We start from the raw sequence: 18056 nt of genomic DNA, 5'->3' as shown, positions 1-18056 counted from the left end.
CATGTGCTTAGTTGAAATCATATATTTCTAAATATGGCATTTGGTGAATCTTTCTGAATAAAAGATTTAAGATAGTGGTGTTTAGTAAGATAACACTTTCTATTGCTAAGGAAACTTCCTAGTCTGAGTACTCACGAGATTCTCTGGCAGTCACACTCCCAATGCCAGAGACTTCAACTGCTGGGACCCACTCCCACAGCAGGCAGTTCCAGTGACCCGACGGGTGCCCCACTTGACTCCCCACACACCCAGCTCCCATGCAGCCAGACCAGGTGTCCTTACCGTCAACCCCAGGTTTCATACAGCAGACTGTCAGATATCTCATTCCTTAAAGCAACATATTCATGGCACTGTAATAGAAACAGCTCGAGCTGATGTCTCCAGTGAGGGACCACAAGCAAAAGAACCCCTGGGCTTTTATACCCTTACAGTCTAGTCTGGCTCTTCTTCCTGAGTCATGCACTCCTCCTGTGTCTCCTGGTGTCCGTCCACCTGGCTGGCACTTCTGTCTTTCGTGCCCTTTGTTGTCCAAAGGTTGGCAGTTCACAGCCTCTTGTCTCGGACAAGACCTCAATCTACATCTCAATCTGTATCTCAAACTGCAGCTTCCAAACTGAGCTACCTCAACAGTATAAGATTTTCATACTATTAAATGCCACGATATTTTGAACTCATAAATACTACTTAAGGTCCTTCAAACATAAACAACAATGATATTCCTTCCTTTCAGTAATTAGTACTCCAATGCCAAATGTTTCTCAAACTCGATATTATATTGTCAAATCTTTGACATAGGTCTATTTATGCTAAACCAGACTTATGCCTTATTGTAATCTAGAATATAGACTTGGTTGTCACTTCTCTGCAGTGTAAAATCTTAAACTTTTGTTTTCTGAGAGGTTTTTTCCTGCTGCTAGATGCTACTTTTAGAGGGGTATTATTATCTTGTTGAAATGAAATTACCATTGCTATGCAAAGCTTTGATACAGAAATAGCACAGGGTAACCTGATATCAGCATGGCTTTATCACCTTCCCAAAGATGTATATTCTGAAAAGGACTATCATCATTTGGCCATATGCACATAACACTAATGAAAATTAACACTTAGGTAGCATAGCTTTAACATTATAAAAGGTAGTCCCCATTTAGTAAGGAATACATCACTTGCATACTACTTCAGCTCTATTTGAGTGTAAAATATGCTAAATTGCAAGTATGATGTGTGTGAGAAAAAAGGGTGAAAAAATACATAACATTTCATGTGCAATAAATGATTTTATAAAGAGTCTAGCTCTGATTTCTCTTTTTCTAGAGAAGTCAGTATCCTTGTAGTTTTGTCACTTCTTCTTTAAGTTTACTGGCAGGAAGCCCAAGTCCTCAATCACTGGAAGTTCTTGACAGGTAAATCTAGCAAAGAGAACTAGACACTTTCAGGAACTTTATGGAGACTTTTCTTGCTTCTGATCAGGTGGTCTGGCAGATGTTTTTGAATAATGTCTAGTAGTTTTGTTCCAAGAAATCTGTACACTTCTGTTTTAAATGTTGTTTTGGTTGAGCCATAATCTTCAAAAAAGAAGGACAAGGCAAACAAGTTTGCCTGCTGTGTGGAAAGGAGACAGGTCTGTTTCATAAGGAAGGGAACAGTAGAAAATTTCTAATAGAAGAGTAGGAGGAGAGATTATCAAAAAAAGAGAAATTATTCCATTAGTAGGTAAGGAATCCTTGGGGAAGCTTGATAATAAACTGCTGTTTGTCCTCTACAGACTGTAGTTATTGCCCTTGTGCTGTCAAACTAGCAATTAACCTGGGGGAATTTAAGTGTTTTGATGTTGCAGCTGAAGAGATAATAAAGAAATTTATAAAATCAAAAAAGAATATTTGCTCAACCTTGTTTAAGGTTTGGTTATGTATATTGCCTCTCTTTTTTTTTTCTTTATTGATAAAATAATAAGAAGAAAATTTCTTTAAAGAAGTTTATATTTTTTCTGTTTCCATCAGTGATAATTGCTCTGATGACCATGGAAAACCTTTCCACGCTGTTGTGTGAAATATAAGGGGTTATTGATCACAGTCTAGGTGTTATGACCCACCCTGCCCGGCAGGAGTAACTTTTGTTTTATTAAATCCCATGGCATGAATTAAAGTAAATTGATATTAGATGATCATTGTTCACATATATATATAGTTTATTTTAGAACAATTTGATTGCAAAGGAAAACAGATGTGTAGCCCTTTTGGTTGTTATTATCTATAGCAGCATGGCAATATAAAGGCACAGAGGTATTGCAAAGGAGATACTTAGGCATTTTGCTTGTAATATAGCCACATAAGAAAATGTTTAAAGGAAAAGAGAGAAAGAAAGAGAGAATAGCAGTTAAAAGAGTGAAAGAAAGAGAAAAAGAATAAAAGGTCACCACTCAAAGGTCTCTGGCAAATTTGGTTTTTGTTGTCATTGGTGTCTTGGTCCATCAGGGACTGGTGGGGGAGAGAAGCCCACTAAATATAAAATTTGGTGGGTTTATATATGCTTAGAAACCCTCCTAGTGCCTCCCTTGGGTGTGTGGGGGCTGATGTTTTGCACAGTTATGTTGGCTTTCCAGAGAGCTGAAGGTACTGGTTTTTGCAAAGTCATTTTAGACTTGGTGGGGGAGGGGGGGGAGCGTGCTTCAGAGGCACCCTGCTGAAAGCTGAGGACTTCTCCAAGGTACTCATGGGTGTGTGCACACAGGGGTGTCCTTTGACATGGCCTGTCCCATAGGAGATAAACATCACACGCACAGAGTTGCTGCTGTTCTTTGTATAGGCATCACACACGCAGAGAAACATCACACACCCAAAGAGTGGTCTCTGGCTATGGTCTCCTTCCTTTAGCCCTTATCTTCACTCTCCCAGCAAGAGACTTGCACAGCTTGCTATAGTAGCAATGTTTTAAGGCAATTGAAAAAGTCCAGTTCCTTACACCAAGTCAAGATAATTCTAAGAACCTGTTAACAAACAATATATTTCTATATAATCTCTTAGTTGCATCAGAACAACACAAACCACGTTCTACATGAATAAAGTTATTTCTAACAAGAATTGTTTATTCTATAAAATATTTACTTTCGAACAAAATATTTCAGAAGTTATTTAGCTCATTATTTTTCTTCCTACATTTTTGTTTGTTTGTTCTCTTTCTAAAAAGAACAAAAATAATTTTCAGGATGTGAAAATAAAACATACTAGCATTTCCAAATGTAGTTATTTTATTGAGCAAGCAAAATATTTTCATATTTTCAAAATATTAACCTTAATTTTTCCTGGAGGTCAGCTGAAACTATTCACTGAGTTTAGCTTATTCCTTAGACAAGACCAATTAACTTCTGGCCCAGTAGATTTGCTTCCTATAAAGCAATTAATACAATATTAAGCTAAAAACCAGATGTAAGTATACATTTATTCAATTATTAAATCATATCAACGTTTTCATATTCTTATGTTTACCACTGCAATAATATAGAATCACAGAATCATAGGTAAGATTGGAAGGGACTACAGTGGTCATCTGGTTCAACCTCCCTGCTCAAGCAGAGTCATCCCAGAGCACACAGAACAGGATTGCATTCAGATGGCTTTTGAATATCTCCAAAGGAGACCCCGCTCTGTTCCAGTGCACAGTCACCTGCACAGTAAAGAAGTTCTTCCTCATGTTCAGGTGGAACTTCCTGTGCATCATTTTTTTCCCATTGCCTCTTATCCTATTGTCTGGCACCACCAAGAAGAGCCTGTATCCAACCTCTTGACACCTTCCCTTCAGATACTCATAGACATTGATGAGGTCCCCTCTCACTCATCTCTTCTCAAAGCTGAACAGGCCCAGCTCCCTCAGCCTTTCTTGGTAAGAGAGATGCTCCAGTCTTTGTTGCCCTCCGCTGGACCCAATCCAGGAGCTCCATGTCTCTTGTCCTGAGGAGCCCAGAACCAGACACAGCACTTCAGATGCACCTCACTAGGGCTGAACAGAGGGGCAGGGTCACCTCCCTCAACCAGCTGGCAGTGCTCTTTCTAATGCACCCCAGTATTTGTCAACTTAATTCAGAAATAATCCCACACTTTTATGCATTCTACATATATCGTATACATTAATATCAGTATGCAGAAGTTTGACCTTCTTCTCAATCATAAATTAGCCAAATGTTCAGATATCTCAAGAGCCTAATTGAAGTCAATTATATGGTACTGTCATTCAGCATTAAAACAGTTGCAGGCCCTTAGAAAATATTTTTTTCAGCAAAGACATAGATATAAAGTCTTTAAGTAATGACCTAAACTGTAAAAAAAAATATACATAATTGATATTCTCCTTTTTTGTGTGTCCTATAGCTGATAGTGTCTGTGAAATTTCATTGGATTGTACAGTAGATTTTGCATCTATAATAGCTTCTTTAATTCTTCTAAGTATATCATGACCATTAGCCATATATAAATTTTTCTCTCTTAATATGTTTACTCTTCCTCTCTCTAGGCTTGAAGTTGATGTCTTTTCATCTATTTAAAAATGAATCATTCTATGAACTAGTACACTAAATGTCCACATAAAATAAATTCCTGAAAAGCAGTTTCCTCATCATTTGATTCTCAGGGAGTTTTGCTTTCCAAAGGCAATAACAGTTTCTGCCAGAGTTTTTGTGCCCAGTCCAAGCTACTTATCAAAAGTAGCAAATGTTTTATCCAGAGCTGTAAAATTATGAAGAGTATTTGATAGGGCAGTAAAGTTATAAAATGTCCTTCTTTAATCCAACTTTAAAAAAGTGCAGCAGAAGTAAAAGTGGCAAGAATCCCACAGAAGAGACCTCATTTAAGTGAAAAATCAATTAGGACAATCCCAAGACTATCCATCATCTATCTTTTGAACAAGAAAGTTTGTAACCATTAAGTGGGACCTTTTCTGCTTTTACCCTTCTATGATGTTAGTACTGCTGCATATGATGAGGCCAAAAAGACCCAAAAACAATAAGATAAAAAAAGCAAATTGACAAATACTGTCCATATTAAGGAATTCTTAATATACATACATATATGAACATATGTAAAATTTCCTATATTCCTATATAATTAAAGCAAGATGAAATTATGATAGCACTGCCTCATAGCACATGTATTTGCCGTGTGAGTATGCTAGACAGGATAAGTGACAAAGCATGACATATTAGCAACGTAAACATCTCCCAAAATCACGGTCCTGATCTTTACCTCCTGGAGATGTTACAGAGCCCGTGGTGCTCTTTTGTTTAGATGGATGAAAGTTACAAGAAAAGGTCTTGAATTGTTGGAAGTGTGGTTTGAAGAGAGAAAAAAGGGCTTTACATAAAAGATGCAGAGGATCCCTGAGGGAGCCCATAGCACAGTGAAGTTTGATCTATCACTAATAGATCAGTACAACAATTTAATTATTAATGTGACTATAATGTCTTCCTGGTTTATATTTCAAAGCTGATTTTATCTTGCTTTAAAATTTCAGAATTAGCAAAATGTTTTATTCCCAGATATTACTGATGTTTAGCTCAGATGGCAGAGAAATGTAAATGGGAAAATTAATAGGATGGAAAACTTACTATTGTTTTAGGTATATTAAATTTATTTTAATATAATGCTTAGTTTCTCAAAAAGACTTTTGTGAGACTTATTTAATGCAGTGTGATTCTTTGCCTGCAAAATTTAGAGCACCTGCATTTTTATGGACCACAACTTAAGTATTAGGCTCATCATAAAACAGTGGAGGACTAAACACTGCACAGAACAGGTTGAGCTTGATATATGAAATGTAGACTCCTTTTGTAATTTGATGATTGTTTCGAGTTTTAATAAATAGGATTTAAGCACCTGCTCTGCTCCCTTATAATTTCAACATCTGTGGAAAGTTTCTTGTGCTTTGTCATTCAGTAAAGATACTAGTGACAGTCTTTGACTGCTTCATTTATGACTGTAACACTTGGTACCATATTTGGAATTGATTGTTTCAAAGATGCAGCCTACTTTGAGTTCAGTAGGTAATTTTATGCGTTTCCTGAAATGTCTTGCTTCTTTTTGTAAGATATTTGGAGAAGGCTTCAGCCCCTAAATTAAGATACTTTTTTTTTTTTTTCAACAGAGACTGAAATCCCTGCATAGTGTTCCTCTAAGGAGCATCTCAGTTGTTTGAAGTGTAGCTGTTAATTTGCAACAGAAGTCAGAATTTCTCAATTGTAAAGGAGAAACGTGAACTACAGCACTGACTGATAATAAAAATCCTAATATGTTCTCTCTTCATAAAAATAAAGGATTTCTTATAACTTAATTGACTTTGTCATCTTTTTAAGCTTCTCTAGAGGCTTCTTTTTAAACCTTGAAATTTTGCCTTCAGGCTGCTACAGAGGAGAGTGTTCTTTGTCTATTACATACCACAGAAAGATATGTATTTTTTGGAAATGTATAATGCAGCATTTTATGCTGAGGTGAACATTTAGAAATATCACACCAATAATGGTTCAAAGTGGGAGAATTTTACTGCCTGGAAGGATTTGGATATGGGAATTTAAATTCATTAACCTTGAAGAAATCTATTTTAAAGTCTGTCATTAGTTTCACAAGCCAGTCATTATAATTTTCAACGCTATGAAGAGCCTTTTCAGTTGGGTATTAGAGGGGTGTTTTGTGCTCGAGAAGATGCATCTTCTTACCCACTGCCTTTCCTTGAGCGTTGGTCTTGTAAAAAATTGCATATTTATGATGCATTGGGTGTTTTCATGATCTGAAAGTTAGTTTGCCAGTTTGAACAGCAAATACTTACTAATATACATTAAAGAGGGAGGATGTAGGACAAAACTGACTCTTTTTAATGTTGAACTTCTCTGTCCCATTTTTAATTATATACAGCACTTAAAAATATAATATTTTTATGTTTGATGGCAGTTAACTGTTGATTTCTTTGGCTTTAGGTTAGCACTAGTAATATTTACTATGGAAGCTTCATAGTTGTGTTGATTTTTATCCTGAATAGGCTTTCTTTCATTAGTAGCTCATTATGAAGCTATTGTAGAAACAGTCTTTTTGTATGCCATATGATTTCTGAGAAATTCAAGACCTGATAAAAATTCCAGCAGCAGGAACACTAAATTTGCTCAAGTCAGGAACAGGAAGAGTAGCAGGCTTGAGTTTATCTTTACGTGTGATGTCTTTTTCCTAATGCCAAAGTGGTTAGAATATGGATGAAGAATCAAGTAAAGTTAATTCTGGGGTTCACCAGTAAACAAACTTCAGAATCAGCTGTAAGTGTTAAGGGATAAGGATGAGCTTAAAGGAAAATGGAACTGCTAGGTCTAACATGTAGGAAAGTATTTTTTTTAGAATAAAGGTCAAATTGTAGAAGAATTGTAATTTTCTTGTATTAATCTTTAATCCAAATCAACTGACTTAGTGTTCTGGAAGTAAAAAGAAATAAGGTAGCTTTTTTTTGGTAGAATTAGGTGTTAAAGATAAAATATTTAATTACTTTTTGAGAAGTCTGTAGTGTCCTACAAACATTGGAAAAGGCTGAATAAAAGTTAAAACTAGCGATTTCCTCTTTTTCGCTCAATAGTTTTGTCCAGAACTTCGACATGGTGTAATAAATCCCTTCCTGCAAAAGCACACTGAAGAGCAATAGTGATAAACGAATTCTAGTGAAAAAAAATATAAATTCTTCCCAACATTGCTATTGCACAAATCACGAATGAGATTAGTTCCAAAGAAAGAAAAATGTTATGTACTCTTGACCACTTTAATTTACCTGGGATATCTGCAAAGAATCAAACTACTTGATTTTCTGGCTGTGAGTGAGTTCAAAACCCTCTGTATTGGAGAGGATTAGGAAAAGAAAACAATCAGGAAAAAAAAAATTTAGATCAGGTATCTTTTTTTCCTGAAATTCTACATAGCTGCAACAAGTTTAATATGTCCCCCCCAAAGCATTTCTCTTTTTTCCTGCCAGCAGGCACATAAAAATTCTCAAGTAGAAGATCTGAAGTAACCGGAAAATAAACACTTAAACCTCCATACCAATAAATATTTCATATTAAAAAAAAAAAAAAAAAACTGAAAAAAAGGAAAAACTTGGAAAATACAATAGCAAATAATGTCAGTAAATCTGAAATGAGGTTGCTTTAATCATATTGGAGCTTTAGCAGAAAACATCTGGATCTTTTGAATTCTTTTTATACAATACACATTTAGTTTTGTCTTACCCTGGCTTTAGATTTGTATGGTATCCACTCTTAACTTTCATTAAGAATTATATTTAAAAGAATACATTAATTTTGTTTCAGATATTTCCTGAGTTGTTTTTTCATTCTTTTTGTGTTCAAAGTTTTATTTAGATACATTCATTATAATTTTTTTGTTGTTGTTCTTTTCTTGTATTTTGATAGCCTATCTGAAATCTATGTATACAGGTTATTGTAACAGTGCACTATCTGATTATTTTCCTTTATAACTGCAAAATTCCTAGAGGTATGACCTTTTTCTGTAAATTGAGGTACAATACATATGAATCACATACTTGGGTTTTTTTTTGTTGTCTCTTGTCTGGAAGCTATGATCAAACAACTTTTCACTGATAGGTTTATGTCGTGGTTTTGCTCTGGGTCAATTTTGCTTTCCACCCCCCACATAATTACTACTAGTTGAGAGAAGGTATTTGCAGACAAAAGAGAGACAGGACTTGGGGAAAACAGTATAAACATTTATTACTAGTAAAATAACAACTACTAATAAATTAAAAACTAAAGAATTATATTTTTAACAATTTCTACTCAAGTTGAAGTGCTATATATATACACAGAAATACTTCTTCCCTTTTTATACTAGTCCAAGGAGAAGGAGTAGTTTCATTCTGTATCTTTGGAGTTCCAGTTTTCTCCTTCTAGTAGCAGATTCTCAGCAGCAGCAGCACTTTCATTGCAGTTGGAACTTCTTTTCTCTCCCTCTCGTTCTGTGTTGGTTTTTAGGGCTGGGCTTACCCCCCTCCTGGGCTAAGACTGAAGGCTGGAGATTACTCAGGTCCCGAAGGGTTTTCCTTCCATAGGCTTGCAAGGGGACACTTGCTTACTATGGATCTTCTTCCACAGAGTTACAGGGGCTAATGGTTTAAGAGTCCACCCCTGTTTCCCTATGGAGGTCCCTCCCCATGGGAGAATAGTCCTTAATAGACTTCTCGGCATGAGTTTAGCACGAATCCACACACGCACGGATTCCAGTATCTCACATGGGCCGTCTCGCTCCAGCATGAAATTTCTCAGAGTTACAAAATCTTCAGTAGCAGTATAGATCCACACACATACACACAGATCTCAGTATCCCACCTGAGTCGTCACTGCTCCAGCACAGGTTTCCTTCAGGGTCACAAATCTCCACCAGGACTCTGCCTCACTTCAGTCCTTTTCATGAAGTTTCGGTTCTCTTTGGTACATCCACAAACTTCTCCATCAGCTACATGGGGAGTCTCCTTACTTCAACACACTTTTACAAGTAGCAGGGATTACTTTTCAGTCTTTTCCCTACTAAGGAGAGAGAGCGAAAGGCAGGGGGGAAACAAGCCTCCCCCCTTTCGCACTTTACTTTTCTTTGCTGCAGCTTCGGCTGCCAGCTCCGACCTTGGAAGCTCCATTATCTTTCGGCTGGAATTCTTCCACAGCAGTTTCTGTCCAAGCAGTCCACCTTTTAAACTTTTTTTCCTCGCTCCCTTACAAGAGAGAAGGGAGAACTTCAGTGCTGCACCTGCTCCCCCCGCCCCGGCCCAAGCCGGGGGAGGAGGGAGTCTGGCCCTACTTCGGGCCCACTACTCCTCTCCCCTACATGGCTGCTACTCTAATTCCAACTGCGCCAACAACCTTCTCTTCCGTTTTCTTGAAGATGTAATTAACAAAGGCGTTCCTGGACTTTTGATTGGCCTTTTTGTCCGGAAATTACCTGGACAAAACCATCATCAACCCCAGGGATGAGCTGAGGAGCAAAACCACGACAGTTTATTTGTTCTAATAGTTTCCTTTGCATTAAATGTGAATTCAACAAAGAGTTAGAGGAAAATTATGTTATAAAGCTGAGATGTAAACCACCTTTGAAATTCCCTGATCTTATATATATATATATATATATATATATATATATATATATATATATATGGGAGCCCCTGGTGGCCTAGAGGAAAGGCGCTGCATTGTCACTGCAGAGACCCGGGTTCGATTCCCGGTCGGGGCCCCTCCCCAGGCAGATGGAGCTCGTTAGCCCTGTAAGGCAATCCATCTACGTCCTGAGGACCTCGCTGCCACCGTCCAAGCGTGCTTGGCCCCGGAAGATGAACCTCAGGATTAAAGGGTGGGCTCAGTTCCGCGCACACTGTGTCTCACCTAAAAAATCCAATACGCAGGCTGGAAGGTGTAAAGACCTTCCCCGGTTCTTCGTTCGCGAAGAGACTGGCCATTACATATATATATATATATATATATATAAGGACTCACATTCAGGAAGGAAAAATTAAGAATGTGTTGACTCTCTATGGAATCCAAGCAGTAACTGTGACATTCTTAAGCAAATGGAAACAAAAACAGCATCCTCTCCTCTGGGCATGTTACTGGAGTGGCCAACAACCTTGTCTTATCCTATCCTAAATTTCAAAAAAGAGAGAAAAATGGTGGGTTTGTGATACAGCAGTAAGCCTTAACAAGATGTGTTTAAACATTTCAAAAACCCTTATTTTCTATTTAAAAAATAGCTATCGTTTTCATACATATGGTTCTTCTAAGGTTTTTTTGATTTTTTTTTTTTTTTTGGATTTCTAACATAATGTCATTTCCATTTATGAAAATTTGTGGTGAAAAACTTTACCCTTTGTCCTCTTTTCAGTTGAAAGTTGAGTGCTTATCTATTTTGTAGCGTTGGTTTCTTTTTCTCCAAGGAGGAAAAAAACCAGTCGCTTGCTAACTCTGTAAACTCACCAGTCCTTTAGAATGATTCCATATTTTATCTTACTCAGTTTAAAGGTAAAATATCAAAAAAGCCTACAGGATCTACAAAACCAATCTTTATACCAAAAGATTATTTGTTTAGTTTTATCTAGGTTGGATGTGCACAGGTTTTACTTTGGTGAGCAGAAAGGTAAACTGGAGGAACAGCCACGACCAGTCTTATGAGTTAACTGATTTTTAGAGTGGGAGGACAAAGACACATATCTGCAGCTTCCAACAGCTTCATGGCCCTGGTAGAAGGTGAGGGAAGAAGACTCCATCTAGAGAGGTGTCAGAGCAAGCCAAGCGTGAAATGTTAGTCAACATCAAAGGAAAGCAGCACGTATGTGCTGTGGGGAATGGAGGCCCCTCTCTGCCTATTCTGTTTGCTGTCTAAGGAGACTTGTTTCTTGCCTGAGACTCAGATTCCAGATGATATGGAGAGACTGCTGTTGCTTCTCCAGCCTTTGGATTATTATCTACTGCTGTTCATCCATGTGGGTACCAGGGGTACTGTGAAGGGAGATACCAATCATACCAAGAGCGGACTTACTGGTTGCACAGTTGGTGTCATAGGTTTGGCTTTTATGTTACATTATCTTTATTGAGGATTGAGGACTGCTGGGCAGGCCTAGTTTTTAGGGTCAAAATCTGGAAGAAAGTAGAAGCAGTGGAAAAAGAAATGAGGGCCCCCATTCTTATATTCTGCTATTTTGAAACGAAAATTTATTAATAGTTTCCAAAACAGCAAATGTTTTCCTGTGTTGTCAAAAAATGTATTTCCCACAACAGTTATACCTTTAGTATGCCATTCACTTTATATCTTTTCCCTTTTCTTCTGTTCCTTTTTTTCATATATCTAATGTGGAGACCTAGATTTCCAATAAATACCTCAACATAAAGTGGAGATTATGTGTTTTATAAAGATTCAAGGATAGTATCACAATTTACCCTTGATGAACAGTGAGAAAGTCATATGTATTGGTAATTAGTGAAGATGATTCTTCTTGGGTATATGGTAATCATAACTGCCTAAGGCTGGGTGGTGTCCTGATAATGACAGGAATGTGTTTTATATGAGAAGAGAAGAAAAGCAGTACAGAGATAAGAAAGAATTCAGATTTAGAGAACTGTAATGACATGAAGGAAGCTGCATATTTTCATCATTTGACAAAAGGATATACTCTTTTAACCTCATCTAACTCGCTTTCTCTGCTAATTTTCCAGGGGAGAGTGCTTGAGGGAAAAGTGGTTGCACTTCACACAAGGCTGCGTGGTTCAATTTATAGGCTTTACTCGGGAAATCATGATATTGTCCTTCTCGCACATATTTAACATGTACAGTGCATTATCCATTTAAAGGCAATATATCTGTCCTCCTGTTTATACCCCCTAAAGAAAAATCTCTCACCAGATCTCTCAACAATTAAACCCCTTGTGAGCTTTCAGTTGCAGAGGTTATGGCAGTGGTGTTTCAACAGAATATTGATGCTTAGAAGGAACTGAGGACAAGAAAGCAGTGGGTATGAGGAGTTATCACAGAATTGATCTAGGATCTACATAAGCTACAATATATACTAATAAAATAAGACAAATTCATTTAACAGCTAAAGATAAATGATAATGTAAAAATTGACTGAGCCACCAGAATCAAAGGGTAGTGATCAATGGCTTGACATCATCAGTGACCTGTAACAAAGGGAATACCTGGAGTGTCAACACTGGGACCAATAGTGTTCAATATCTTAATCAATAATCTGGATGATATCATAGAATTCCCCCTCAGCTCAGCAAAAGTGTGAATATTACTATATAAGGGGAGTGACTGATATGCCAAATGTCAGAGCTATTATTCAGAGGGACCTGCAAAAAGCTGACAACTGAGCCAAAAGAAATCTATTGAATTTCAGCAAGGAGATTGTACACCAGTACAACTGGCTAAATAACAATATACTATTCACCTAGGTATGATTCTCTCTTATCATCTCCCTGTCTCCAATTCCTTGAACATTACAGATTATGTCAACCAACAGTGTAATCTTTATGTAAACCTCCTGGAAAATGTTGTAGCAAAATTCCAGAAGCAGAACTAGCTCCGGACAAAATAGGTCAACGACATCTGTGAGAGGTGGTTTTTGTGATTATGGAGAGCATAATTATGGTGAACAGCCTGTGTTGTAAGGGATCTTAAGGTGTGATGTTACCGCGGAGCTGCAGCTTCAACTGTCATCATGTTGCCAGTGGTTGCCGTGGACATCGTGCTCAAGAGCTGGTGTCAGCTGTCACTGGACAGTTCGTGGAGCCACAGCAGCTCGACCAATCACTGTTTTCCTTGTTGCTGTGTAGCCCCTACATACATACGTATATGTTCCTTATGTTTATGTATTCTCCCATACCCTATCCTAGTTGGAGGATTAGCATGCTTCTCCTATTATCCTCCCAAATTCTTGAACCTTCCTCCCCAATCCCTATAAAAATCCTCCATTTTAATAAAGTTTGGATTCAGCTTGTCGACCCCACGCTGAGCTGGCTGGTTGCCTTTTCTAACCAACTCCGACAGACATCCTGAAGCTTTTATTCTTTTTCCTGGTTCTATAGAATTGGAAATATATATTGTTCCAATATATATATATTTCCTATATATATATATATATAAAATATATATATTGTTATATATATAATATTATTATATATATATTGGAAATATATATATTTCCAATATATATATTTGGATATCACAAGTGTTGGCTCATGTCCATTGCAGTCACTGGCTAGAGGAGGTACTGGTCTAGCCTGGACTTGGGCGAAATGTCAGAGAATTCTTTTTAATTACAGACTCCTTCAGTAAATCTCTGATGCCAGTAGCCTGATTCAAAGACCACTGAAAGCTGTGTACAAGGTACTGGCGTGAATTATATTCCATATTGGTCTCAGCTCATTGTTTACAGACATGGTCAGCAAATATGTAGCAGTAGCAAGGAAGTGTGTGTATGTACATTCATATGCACAAGGAGGAACATGCTCAGACATTTACTGAGGAATTATGATTTGAAATCAAAATAATCAAATTACAAGTTTATGGCATCTCAGAAGTGGAATAGTAAACAGAGGAATTTTAGTGGAAATGTTTCTTCTGAATTCCTGATCTGAATGAGTTTTGGCCTTTTAGTCATGTGATAGAAGGTATTCCCTGAAGAGATGAGGAAAGCAACTTGTTTGTTAGTATAAGTAAACCTTGGTTATATATCTAGTAATGTGTAAGCTGAAATTTATGATGGAGAAATCCATAGATTGTTTCTCAACAGAACTTGGAAGTCACAGGAAAAAGCTGACTGAACAGAAAGTTACCAGTGTGACATTGACCAAAGGTGCTAATACATTGTATGAACAAGGCAATACTGGACATCAGTACAGTGATTACATAACCTGCATATTTTCTAACATTGAATATGATGTATTATCTGTAGCTAATATGCAGGAATTATTTGAAAACCTAAGGGAGGTTTGTAGAAAGAAGCGTAGAACTGAAGATTTACTCTTGAAGTACTAAAAACTACTGTAATCATTTTGCAAAATGAATTAGTGGAAGAAAAACACAATTGGTTGTCTTGGTTTGAAACAAATGCCAGGGTGGAGTCTTCAACAAATAAGCTCCCTCCCTTTTTCACCAATACAGAGAGACAAAATCCACGGAGATAGAAGCAAAAAAATACGTTTGCCGACAAGAAACATATCAGCAAAACCAGAACGGTTCAAATGAACAGACAGAAATTGCCTCTACTTCCCTTTACTTCCCTCACCCCCAAAATTCCATGGACAAAACCGCAAATCCTAGCAAAAAGGCTTTGTCTACAAAGAGTTATGCTATTAAACTGCCCACTCTATGCCACCCAGTCAGGCTCAGATCCTGACTATAGCAGTGGTGTTAGTGTAGAGGCTTTTTGTTCCCTGCCTCGTGGCTGCCTCCAACCCTGGCATTGTCCCAGCTGGCTCGGCTTGGGGGTTCAGGCCAATGGAGCCTGAAGTGGAGCCGGAGCTCAGCTCGGCTGTGGAGGGATGGCGGGTATCAGCCCTGTGACGGGCTCTGTCCCTCCTCCCGCAGTGGTGGTGAGGTCCCAGCTGCAAAAGCGGCAGGAAAGCCGTGACTCCGGTTTGCGATGGCTACTGGCGGCTTGCCAAGGTCCCGGAGCGGCTTCGACCCACAGTCAAACCCTCTGTCCCAGGCAGCGGTGCCCACAAGCAGCAGTGGCGTGGGACGGTCCCGGGCAGCTCCCAGGATGCGAATGGCAGCTGGGACTGCGGACTGCGGGGCATGTGCAGAGTTGGTCTAACTTTCATTTTCTCTCCGGCTTCGGCAGAGGTGGCCCCCCAGGCAGCTCCCTTCCTAGGGAAGCCAGCAGGGATGCAGCGGAGGGTGCCAGTATGGCAGTGGCTCCTGGAGGTAGCTCCAACACAATTAGGGTCTGTTTCTCTCCCTCTCTCCACTCTGCCAGTACACCACAGGATGGAGGACTGGGTTCTGCCTCCACCCCTGTCATCGTTATCTTTCCCTCCTCCCACTCCCTGGCTCCAGTGAAGTGTTTGCTCTTAGACGAGCAGTATGCCAAAACAGTGTTGAAAAAGGGGGATAGAAACCAAAACAAATTTAACTGTGACACTGGTATAGGTTATATTTATTTTAAAAATACTTTGGCACAAAAGGAGTCTCTTAGTAGATCAGTGTTGATGCTGGGACTTATTTTATTTGCATTGTATGCTATTTGAAAGATTTCCCTTCACATTAATCTTTATTTGGTGTCCTGTGGATAAAGCTTTCTGAAGAGCTATCATATCATAAACCTTTTCTTCCTTGAGTGTGGGCCCTTTGGGGAACCTCTCTGGTTGCCTCACATTATGTTTTCTCCTGCCTCATGAAGATGATGATAGCAGATCAAGAGACATCAGTTGCCTCCCACCACCATTTCCTGTACCAAGATTAAGGTATAGTAGAATCTTTAATTCAGGTCCTGTGCAATTTTCAAGTGATGCCATTTACATCCTTCCTCCTCCATTTTCCTGAACCCTCAGTCAATATATTTGCCAGCAAAGGAACAGGAAAAGTTCTGACTCCAAGGTTATGGGACACCTTATTTCCTGGAATAGGGCAGGTGGGTGATATAAATAAGGTAACTATGGCTCAAATGAAAAACTGGTCCTATTTTCCTGGGCTAGAACAACAACATCTGTGACATTTTGGTGGTGCTGTTCTGCATTGTGGTAGATGGTGTATGCCCCTCTGCCACTGGGTCATGAGATTGTCATCTATATCAATGGCAGAGGAAAAGGGGTAATATGACATAAAAACAGTAAAAATCAAGAACAGAGTCAGAAAGCTGTGAGAAAAATTGATGACCAAAGTCATCATCATGTTAGCCAACATGATCCCCTAGAAACTAACTCTGAAAAATCTGGCCTATATGGTCTAAGCAAAGGGACAAACACTACATTTGCAGTGGTGGCAAGAATGAAAGAATTCTTAGCAATTGCCACATTCTCCAGATCCAGTGGGCCCCTCTTCTCCAGGAGATCTGAACATCTAAAGCACTTGGGTACGCTGTCTCTGTAGTCTGGGAGTGCATATTAGCTGATCATGTTATTCTCCACTTCTTCCTATCATTGTCCTAGTATTGTTTACATGGAAGCATGGTTTGGCAGCACTGCCAGGGAGACCTCCTGAAGCAGGTACAATTGGCACCTATCCAGTGCAGCCTGCTCCTGAGATTCCACCTGATCTCTAGGTAGACCCAAAACTATCAATCCTGCTGAACAACCTGGATAACACTTCTGATGACAAGCTCAGTGTTCTCCCTCTTCTCTGTCTTCTCCTCTGTCGAAGTCACCATGTAGGAACTGGAGCACTACATTTGATTCAGGATGGCTTTTCTGGTGCAAGCTGCCTACTTTCTCTGGAGCACGTGGATGCTGCAAAACCTCTTCATCAGAGGAGAGCAAAAGAATAAGTCTGTAAGTCCTCTGTCTGTGATGTAATGTGTAATGTGTCTGTGAAGACACAACACATTAGCTTTCTGTCTAATGTCATCTTTCCCACAGATCACAGCTCCTGAAGAACACAGTTTCTGCAGATCATAGACCTATTTTTGCCCTGAGCAATTCCTGTGAGGGATGGCTGAAAATAAGCTCTGAATAGAATAGGTAGATGAAGAAGGATTAATGGTATCTCAAAGACTAGAGGGCTGGCAGCAAATATTAAGGCATTTGGTCTCTGTATATCAAGAAAAGCAGTTTTTGAAGTCTCTAGTTTTTGAAGACTCAAGTACACTTGCATGATAGTTGTGAAGTACTTTGATATTCATTGAATGGAGACATTTATTGGTTTCATTTCCTCTGAAAGGGAGGGGGGGGGGATGAGGGGGTGTGTGAATGTGTGGTCTGAAGCTGCTTAGAGAACTAACTCGGCAGAGTGAAAGGATTTTCTACAAAACCTCATTACTTCTATCCGGACTGTGAATGCAGACATAGCCTTGGACAACTAATTTGATTCTGGAACATTTAAAACTTTTCTTCTAGTTCCAGTGTCTCTAGACTGCCCTTGGGATTTTTTCCTTAGCTTTTCTATCTGCTGCTGTGAAGGCTATAAATGATGTTTGAGTTTGTGGTTTTGTTTGGTTGCTTGTTTATTTTAAAGGTGGTTAGATTTTATGCACTCATTCTAATATCAGGGCTGTGATATCAGGCTACCTTTGTAGTGAATAAATAAATACTATCATTCTCTTGGAGTAACATCATATCCTCTGAACTCCCTCATACTTCTTGTGCCCTACTGATTGATGCCTTTTCCGATTTATGGCAAATATAATTAAACAACCTGTAAGTATTCAATTAAATATTGAAATGGTTTCTGAAGACAAAACAGACAAACAATGGAAGGAAAACATAGGAAAAAAAACCCAAAACCGTGAAAGAACCCACTTTACTTGTTTTAACTCTTTCAGGGGGTTGTTTGTTTGTTTTAATGTTGAGAGTAAATAAGCTTTTCCTGCCGTGCAGTTCTGCCAGC

Source organism: Empidonax traillii, unplaced genomic scaffold (genome assembly GCF_003031625.1).
Source record: "Empidonax traillii isolate 1590-97213 ecotype Southwest subspecies unplaced genomic scaffold, ASM303162v1 scaffold216:size1596308, whole genome shotgun sequence".
Classification (NCBI taxonomy): Eukaryota; Metazoa; Chordata; class Aves; order Passeriformes; family Tyrannidae; genus Empidonax; species Empidonax traillii.
The sequence above is the reverse complement of the archived record's forward strand: the minus strand, read 5'-3'. Positions refer to the sequence as shown.